General features: G+C 31.9%; 1 pseudogene; it reads right to left on the reverse strand.

Moving 5' to 3' along the window:
* Positions 1 to 3,390: 3,390 nt before the first annotated feature.
* LOC120200463 lies at positions 3,391 to 5,486 on the reverse strand (annotated as a pseudogene).
* Positions 5,487 to 10,886: the final 5,400 nt, after the last annotated feature.

Genomic DNA, 10,886 nt, shown 5'->3' on the forward strand with positions numbered 1-10,886 from the left:
AATTATACTTGAAATGATTGCTTTAGATGTCAACGTATAATATTGTCAATTTGATTTAGAAGTCAAACTTTAATCAATGATGTTACACTACTATACTTGAATCAAGACTCATGAATTTTGGTCCAATTTAATCGACATTTCAATTCACCTTATACACGTACAACTTGGTTGAATTGACCCATCTTATAATTTTAGTCACAAACAAGACACTTATAAAAAAAATTATGCACAATAAGATAAACAAGTCATTAAGAATCATTCAAACCCTTTTTATGCTCAGGTGTATACATTTTGTTTACTCTATAAAGATTTTAAACTAATCTAAGACTCATGTAATAATATCTTATAATACACTGATGATATCAATATTTTGGTATGAGTATTGACACTACTCTCGAATACTAATATCAGATCAAGGTTCAACGTTCAATTAATTATAGATGGTATTAATATTCACCTTTGTATAATTGTATTATTCCAATGAAATTGAAACTCTCTTTGATTATTGGTATCGGATTAAGTTATGATGTTTTCATATATTAACTGGTATTGATATCCCAATATTACTCATGTTATTGATATTTTCCAGTGGCGGAGCCATAGCTTGGTGAGGGTGGATACTGAAATCCGAATTTTTTCAATTAGTTATTTAATTTATTGATAGTGTCCACCCTCCTTGAAATATGAGTATCCTTGCATTAGTTACTTATTTTACGGATAGTGCCCATTCTGAAATTTAATTAGTACTTGTCCCATTTAAAAATTTTATATTGTTAACATATGTGTGTCTATCTTAAAAAATATTTCTAGATTCGTCAATAATACTTTCCTCGGATATTGTTATCTAATATAACTTTGTATCGATATCACAAAAATAAGTATCAATATAGATATCAATACCACAAGAATTGAATATCCATACTCACCTTGAATGACATTCTTGTTGTGAATGCATTAATTTCGTGTTATAATTTTTAGAGTAAAGCATACAAAAGATCCCAGACTATATGGTTTTATTTTTTTGAGTCCTTCAACTATCAAAAGTTACAAAATGATCCTCTAATTATAGAATGTTGCTTTGTTGAGTCTCACAACCTTTAAAAAAATACAAAATGGTCACACTACTATTTATTATGTTCCAAATTCATACTTTTCTATTAAAATTTGATAGTAGTCTAAGATAGATGTTAATTTGATGTTTGAGATATGATAAAATCTTATTCGGAATCTCAAACGACTATCATATCTCAAACAACAAATTAACATTAAGCTCAGACTATCGTTCATATTTTAACAGAAAATAATGAGTTTATAACATAATCAATAGTCGGGTGACTATTTTGTAACTTTTAATAGTTGGACGACTCAACAAAGCAACATCCTATAGTTGATGGACTCAACAAATTAACATCCTATAGTTGAGAGACTCAACAAAACAAATCCTATAGCCGGGGAACCAATTTATAACTTCTAATAGTCAAAGGACTCATTAAAATAACATTTTATACGATCATTTATGTTCTTTACCCTAATTTATATAAAAAAAATCTTTGTTTGTTTGGATGTAATTGGTTTTCTGGAAATTGAATTCTGGAAAATTAATTACTGAAAATTGAATTATGGAAAATGAATTACATTTCTGGAAAATGTTTTACGGAAAATGTTTTCCGTAAAACCAATTATATTTTTCTGAAAAATATATGGAAAACGTTTTATGATGTTTGGAAGATATTGTTTAAACCTTTTTCCACTAGTTGATGAATTTTTAAAAAAATATTTATTACAAATATTAAATACAATAAATAATATTATTTATCATAAAACTTAATATTATTATTTTTAAAATATTAAAATAATATATTTATTATTAAATATTATTTTTAGAATTTTATTATAAATATATTAATATTGGTATATTTTATTGAAATAAAAATATTATAAATTATATTAATTATTTATTAAAGTAATAGTGTTATATTATATTTTAAAAATATTAATTAATATATTTTAAATATCTTTATTAAAATATTATTAGAATATTATATTAATATTAAATATATAAATAATATTTTTCATTATTAATAATTTAATAATACTATCTCTATGAAATTAATAAATAATATAAATTTTATTAATAATTTATTATATATTATTAAAATAACAATATAATATCTTATATTATTATAACATAATTGATTATTTTATCATAATATTAAAAATATAATATTATATTATTATAACTATTAATAAATATATTTTAAATATTTTAATAATTAATATTTTGATTAAAATAATATTAAATATTTTGAGTATTTATTCTTTGAAGTGAAAAGTTCGGAAAATGACTTACGGAAAATCATAGGTAAGTCATTTTCTAGAAAATACAAAGGAAATTCTGTTGACCAAGAAAATGTTTTACGTTGACCAGCCAGTTTTCCTCCAACCAAACATTGAAAAACATTTTCTGGAAAACGAATTACGTGAAATAAACATGTGAAAATATTTTCCGAAAAACAAATTACGTGAAACAAACACGAGATTTCAGCGAAAAGCAATTCCGTAATTGGTAGATGAGCGAAAGAACAAACATCATTGCCATTTGCCAACGACAATACCAAGTAGATGAGCAAATTTCGATTCTACTCGAAAGTTTAATTTTTATAAATTGACTTGATTAGAAAATATTTTATTTGAATTGACTTGATTCAATTTTATAAATTCAACTCAAATAAGTTAAATTTTTTAATAATAATTGGATTGATTTTCAAGTTCGAATTGAATCTATCAATATATATATATATAATTGTCTAAACTAGAATTAAATAATATCCTAATATTATAAATATTTACAATTAAATTTAAATATAAAATTTAACAATTTAAATCAACTTAATTTTTTTAATAAAATTTAAATTATAAAATAAGACTCGTAAACACAAATAACTCAAAAAAAAATTATTCCACTCAATCGAACGTTGTCCCCTAATAACCAGGAAAGGCACGTGAGGGAAGTAACAAATGGATACAAACAATTTAAGAAAAAAAATTCAGGCAAGAGTTCCAATGTCCCCTTGATTCTTGCTCACATAATCTCAAAACACCGAAAATTTGTTATCTGAAAAACTATCCAATTAGATTTTATTTTCTAACATGCATACACCCAGGATATATATACATATACATACTAACCAACCCAGAACTTCATTCACCGTCTAATTTAAAACAAATCACATATATACACATACTACAAGATTCAACACAAAAAAGAAAGGCTACTTCTCACCATCATAACTCCAACTATTAACTATGCTAAACACTACTAACAACAAAATAGAATAATACTTTACATTGCTTGTGCTACCGATTCCGATGAAACTCGGAATCCGATTAATCCCACTCGTTCGAAACAGATCAAGCTATGCTCAATGCTCACTACCTTGCATCGCCAACTTTAGATGTTAAAGCTGTCCTGAGCTGCTCCTGTGTGTAAAACCGGCTCTCCATCTTGATATTCACTTGCTGTATCATCAATTGATTAACGACCGACACGCTAGCATGCTGCACATCGAGGTCTAGCTCCTCCAAGACAGACATTAACTTTGCTGCTGGGTGGTTCTCTTTATTGGACTGGATTCGAATCATTGCATCCAATCCAATAACCTTAACATCAATATCTAATTCTGCCAATTTGTAGCTGAGGTGGTTCGACGTCGTGCAGTTTTGGTCTTTACTTGCAAGTTCTCTCTTCATATCCTCTAATTGCTTCTGAAACTCCTCTTTCTGTGAATCCGCATTGTTTAGCTTTCTCCTAAGCTCGTTAATATATGAAATAGCATCACCGAGGAGCGATGCTTTGTCCATCTTCGATACATTTGGAACCACTGCACGCAGAGCATAAAACTTCTGGTTAAGTTTCTCTCGTCGTTGTCGCTCTGCTTCAACGTGATTCAGAGGCTCCTCTCTCCCATTAGCCGGTTTTCGTCCCCGTTTTCGAGGCCTCCTTTCAGGCTCCACAACAACACTTCTACAATCAGTTTCTTTCGCGACCGAAGCTTCGAGATCAGAGTGATCGGAGTCCCCTCACCACTTGATTTCACCACATGAGGAGGAAGAATTACACCAGAAGTAAACGAAACCATTCCTTCTTCATCACTCCCTCTCGGAGTAGGCGACCTCTTCTTCGTAGAGTTCCCTGAAAACAAATTACAGTTTCCGATTCCCTCACTCTCACCAAAATTTAGTATCTCCTCAGATTCTGTTCTCAACAAATGGGAAGGGGAATTCCCAATCTTCACACTATTACTCCCATCAAAGCCATTATTGGAGAAATTCAAGCAAAAACTTGGTCCCTGCTGATGATTTTCAAGATCAATAGAACTCGGATTCTCAGTTAGACTGCTAGAACTAGGATTCTGATTGCTAGTATTGTTGTTATTGGTTTGCTTGAGTGCAATATGGGGATCAGTAATCCAAAGCGAAGTAGGGTCGGCAGTATTAGTACCGATTGACCAGTAACCGGTTTCAATTCCATTGTTGAAGTTAAACAAAGCTTGAACCTTATTCATGAGATCTGAACTCTGGGTTATAAGCTCCGTTGACCCCAATTCAACAACCCCATTTGCAAACGCTATGCAAACCATTGTTTGCAAACCGAAAGTCTGCCCTTGCCGCGCTCTCTCGCACATCGAACCGGCTAACCTGTCCGACCCGACGACCCAAACCGGACTTGAATTTAAAAAGGCCTGCCCCGGAAGGCCGCTGCCGTTAACGAAAGACTGCGTCATGGAAACTAAAAAGAACCACTCGGTATCCGTTACTTCTTCGTCGACGGCATCATCGGTGGACCCTGAAATCAAAGAGTTAAGTTCTCTAAGGACTCTTTTACGGTGCTCTTGCTCCGCGACTGTAGATGAAGAAGCTCTCAGCTTTGCTTTCCCTTTATCTTCCTCGCCTTTGTAATACCCATCGCCCCAGCCAAGCGCGGCGGTGCCGGAGGAATCATACGAAGACTGCCAAAAGATGGCGTAAGTCCAGCAATTGCGAGCGCATTCTAGTAGGGCTTGGAGACGTTGTTGTAGAGAGTCTTGATTGAGGGGAGAAACGGAGGGATGGGATTGGCCCGCGAGGGTGGACTTGAAAGGGTCGGTTCCAACAGCAGCGACGGGCGTGGAAGTGGACGCAGATGATTGCGGCGGCGGCGGCGGCGGCCAGAAAGAAGAGATGTCGGAGCTCATGAAAGCGTCCATAACCGACACGTTGTCGTCCGACCAAAGATTCGCCGTCGGCTGTAACTGATATTCCGTCATTACGTAAGTTTTCTCAAGATTTTTGTCTCTTTCGTCTTAATTTTTGTGTGGCTTCGAAGAAGAGGAGGAAGCAAATAGAGACTGGGAAATGAAGACTACTTGGGATCCATTTGGGGTTTCGTCTAGGGATTTATTTGGAGTGAATTTGAATTGAATTTTCCTTTTAATTCATCTTTCAGTGGTGGGTGGGGGAAGGAGATGAATTAGAAAGCTATAACAAATGGTATAATTCTTGTTTTAGTTCTTATATCATGCTAAAACTAAATATTTAAATACTTATTTTTTTAACACAATTTAGCTCTTTTATTTTTTTTAACACAATTTAGTTCTTTTATTTTTTAACATAATTTAGAGTGATTACAAAATAATGTTTTATCATTTTCTTAATCATTGACAATGCATATATCTTACAAATATAATTGCTCGAACTTAAAATTTTAGGCAAACAATACTCTTTTTATTGTTTTAATATAATAGAACATATATATTTATATTATTAATTCTTCATGTTTTAGCATATGACTTAATAAGAAATTAATTTTACTCCATAATATTTTATCATATATATGATTTAACATAAATAAATAGAATGAATAAATATTAATTAGTTGAAGTATATTATTTTTTCATGAATTTTAGTCATATTTCTAATTTTAAGTTTAAATTTATATTATTTTATGTTAAAATATTTTAGGAAATCATATAATGAAACACAACATTAAATTAATAATATCATTATCAATAAATATTAGATGCACAAATCAAACGACCTCAATGACTAAAGAGACATTTTGTATCTCTAAGGGTTTTAGGTCTGAGCACCAACGACTCTAAGAGTTAGAGTATAAAATGTTATTAAAACTAATTTTGTTAACTAGTTAGAATTTAGTTAGTTTGTTAGTATATTATAAAGGGCTATATAAGCATATTGAAGTGTTGACTAAGCTTTTGTAATTGTTGAAAACATTTTGATGTTTCGATATAACAAATAAAGTGTAAATGAATTTTAAGATTTTATATTCGATTTCAAAAATAATATTCGATTAAAATAATCGAATATCAAAAATATTACTCCAAGTTTTCAAATGTCAATTTTAATCCATACTCAAGTGTAAAATTGTGTTTTAATTTTAAAATATTTTTGAAACAATTTTTACAAAGTATTTCGAACCTTAATTTTGAATGTACCGATACACTCTTTGGATGTACCGATACCCCTGAATTTTGAATGTAATAGGGGTATCGATACACAACCGAATGTACTGATACCCTTCTGGCTCCGAGAAACATCGAATGCAATTAGTGTACCGATACACTTGGTCAAATAACGGTCGAAATATTTAAATTTTACACTGGGTGTACTGATACCCTTTGCAGGTGTACCGATACCCCTACGCTCCCAACAAAATTTTTAAATGGAAAACAAACAACAACAGCTCTATTGACTTCACCAATGATCCCCCATGTTTAGAATTGATCCAAGGGGTATTTAAACAAGTTCTGAAGCCATTGATCAATAAGAATTGAGAAAGAATCAAGAGAGAAAGCTTAAAACATCAAGTTTGTGCAATCCAAGCTAAATTCCTTTCAATATTCATTTTGCTTTCAAGAACACACTTAATGCTTAATTGTATTCATCTTTGAGTTTTTCTTTCTTGTTCTAGAATTGTGCAAACAATCTACCTTGTGAGGTTTTTCTGTAAAGTTTGCGAATTTGTAATTTTCTCTTTGGGAGAGAGTGTTCTCAAGAATTTGGGGTATAATTCTTGAGGGAGTTGTAAGGTTACTCTTTGTCCTCAAAATAAAGACAAATTAGTGAATTTGTGGAAAATCCTTAATGTGGATAGCTAAGGTAGTGGACGTAGACTTTGTTTGAGAAAGTCGAACAACTCTAAATCGCTGTGCAAATTTTTTCAATTTTCTGCAAAAGCTTCCACCGAAATTTTAATTGCCAATTCACTCCCTCTTGGCTGATTCATCTGATCGATTAACTCAACAATTGGTATCAGAGATACACACATTTGAAGGTTTTACCACCTCTTGAGTAGATTCGGGAAGAGTTATATCGATATTCAAGTCATCAATGGCCTCCACATCAAACTTCGACTTCGTTCTTGAGTCCTTGCCCATCAACAAGCCTCCTTTCTTCAATGGAACTAAATATGCTTATCGGAAGAATATGATAAGGTACTTCATTCAAGCTAGTTACATGGGAGCATGGAAAATCTTAATGAATGAATACTTTGAACCATCCACATATCCAAATATGTGGAGTGAAGAAGAGACGAGAATGTTCCAGCTCAACTTAAAGGCTATCCATATTCTTTTCTATGTACTTGGACCATATGAATACGGGAGAGTTTCATCTTGTACAACCGTCAATGAGATATGGGATAAACTACAAGTCACTCATGAAAGCACCAACGAGGTAAAAGAATCAAAAATTAGTCTTCTTACTCATATCTATGAAAATTTCAGGATAAATCTAGGAGAAGATATCAAAGCTATACTGAATATATTTTCCGTGATTGTCAATGGTCTCAAAGCATATGGAGAAACCATACCAAACGAAAAGCTTGTGAGGAAGATAAATTATTCTCTTCCAAAAGCTTGGCAATCGAAGAAGACAGCGATCATCGAAGCTAAAGACCTAAATTTTTAACTCTCGATGAGCTCATTGGTTCTCTCCTTACACATGAAATGATGATTCAAGATGAGGTAGACCTCGAGAAGAAGGACGAGACAAAGAATGAGAATGAGAAAAAGAAGAATATTGGAGTTGCTCTCAAATCCACAAAAGCTGAGAGTGATTCTGATGATGATGACGATGATGAAGAAATGACATTATTTGTCAAACGATTCAGAAAATTAATGAAGCCCAACAGAAGAAGAAAATTCAAAAGAAATGAAGGCTTCAAAAATGAACTAAATGAGAAGGACCCTATCATTTGCTATGAATGCAAAAAGCCCGGGCATGTCAAATACGATTGCCCGTAATTAAAGAAGAAGGGTCAATCAAAGAATAAGCACAAGGCACACGTGGCTACTTGGAGTGATGATGAATCATCAAATGAAGAGGAACAAGAAGTAGTGAACCTATGCTTGACGGCCACCGAGGAAGATTCTCTAGTAACCTTTAACTCATTTAATTTAGAAGATTATTTTTTTGATGAGTTAGTAGAGGATATACTGGGTTGGCTTCGGATTATGAGAAATTATTTTTGAAATACAAGAAAAATATTTCAAAATTGGAAAACGAAAATAATCTCATATCCAAGACCAACAATGATCTTGAAAGTAAAATTGATGAATTGCAAAACAAAATCAAAGATTTTGAAAAGAAAAATTCTGATTTGCATAATTTACTTTCAAGAGTCAATGTTGATCATCAAAAAGAAATTGATGATCTTAAAATTCTTTCAATAAAGTTGGACCAAAACAGTTTGAAAAAGAAGAAGGTTTAAAATCCAACTATATTAGAAAGAGTTTTAAAAACTACAATCATAGACGTTCCCAAATAACCTCTAATGAAAAAAAATCGTTAGAAGTATATGGGTCCCTAAAGGACTCAATACTACTAAATATAAGGATATCCTAAATAAATGAATACCCAAGGGGACTAGAATTTTAGGGACTAATGGATATGGACCCAAAAGAATTTTGGTACCAAAAATTAGAAATTAATCTATGTTTGTAGCTAAAGGAGCATGGCTTCAAGGCACGAAATACAAGTTCAAACTCATGGTTCCTTGATAGTGGATGCTCAAGACACATGACCGGAGACAAGAGCCGGTTTATAGAGCTTAACGATAAAAATGAAGGAGTGGTAACCTTTGGAGACAACTCAAAAGGTTACATTGAAGGTATAGGTACTATAGGTAATACCTCTTCAATACAAATAGAAATAGTATTATATGTTAACGAGTTAAAGCATAATCTATTGAGTATTAGTCAATTATGCGATAAAGGATGCAATGTCTTATTTGAATCAAATGGTTGTAAAGTTATAGACATTGCATCTAATCGGATTATGCTTATTGGTCATAGAATAGAAAACATATACATGGTACATTTAGATTCATTAAATATGACTAATTTATGCCTAGATGCCAAGGATGAACATGATAGTTGGTTATGGTATAGAAGACTAGGCCACACTAGCATGAGTGTTTTACAAAGACTAATTCAAGGAGATTTTGTAAGAGGGTTTCCAAATCTTAAATTTGATAAAGATAAAATCTGTGATGCGTGCTTAAAAGGAAAACAAAAGAAAGTTTCCTTTAAATCCATTAATGATGTATCCACTAGTAGAGTATTACAATTGATCCATATAAATCTTTTTGGGCCAATTAGGACTACTAGTTTGGGTGGAAAATAATATGGTTTTGTATTGGTAGATGACCATTCTAGATATACTTGAGTTCTATTCTTAAGTACTAAAGATGAAGCATTAGAAAATTTCATCATGTTTTCAAAAGTAATCCAAAACAAAAAATGTTACTCCATTTCTAGTGTTAGGAGTTATCATGGTACTGAATTTGAAAATCTTGGATTTACTAAGTTTTGTAATTCTAATGGTATTAGCCATAATTTTTTAGCACCTAGGACCCCTCAACAAAATGGAGTTGTTGAGAGGAAAAATCAAACTTTAGAAGAAATGGCTAGAACCATGCTTTGTGAAAACAATTTGCCAAAATATTTTTGGGCGGAAGCCACAAATACTGCTTGTTATGTAATTAATCGAGTAATGATTAGGCCTATTTTGAAGAAAACTCCATATGAAATTTTCAAAAATAAAAATGCCAAACATTAGTTATTTTCATCCATTTGGATGTAAATGTTTTGTTTTAAACAACGGTAAAGACAATCTTGGCAAATTTGATGCTAAAAGTGATGAAGGAATTTTTCTGGGTTATTCTTTAAATTCTAAAGGTTATTGGGTATTTAATAAAATAACTTTAGTGGTAGCAGAGTCTATACATGTTGTTTTCGATGATAATCCCCTTATGAGGAAGGATTCTTGTATTGATGATGACATAGGTATTTTAAATACACATGACGTTGGAGAACCATCATCAAAGGAAGAAGTGAAGGATGAGGAAACTCAAGATGCCTTCAAGAATCTAACCATTGAAGAAAGGGAAATCACATACCCAAGAGAATTCAACTATGTCAAGGATGGTGAGATTTTCGGTGATCCATCCAAAAGGGTAAGTACTCGATCTTCTCTTAGGAACGTATGTAATTATGTTGCATTTATCTCATGCATAGAGCCTAAGAATATCCAAGAAGTATTAAATGATGATAACTAGATTATGGCTATGCAAGAAGAGTTAAATCAATTTGAGAGAAGTAAAGTATGAACATTAGTTGAAAGCCCTAGTAATAAATCTATTGTAGGTACTAAATTAGTGTTTAGGAACAAACTAGACGAGACTGGTAATATAGTGAGGAACAAGGCTAGACTTGTTGCTCAAGGCTATACTCAAGAAAAGGGAACATACTATAATGAAACATATGCTCCCGTAGCTAGGATGAAGAAATAAGAATGTTATTAGTATTTTCATGTTTCAATGAATT

Source organism: Hibiscus syriacus, unplaced genomic scaffold (assembly GCF_006381635.1).
Source record: "Hibiscus syriacus cultivar Baekdansim isolate YM2019G1 unplaced genomic scaffold, ASM638163v2 tig00005974_pilon, whole genome shotgun sequence".
In the NCBI taxonomy this organism is placed as follows: Eukaryota; Viridiplantae; Streptophyta; class Magnoliopsida; order Malvales; family Malvaceae; genus Hibiscus; species Hibiscus syriacus.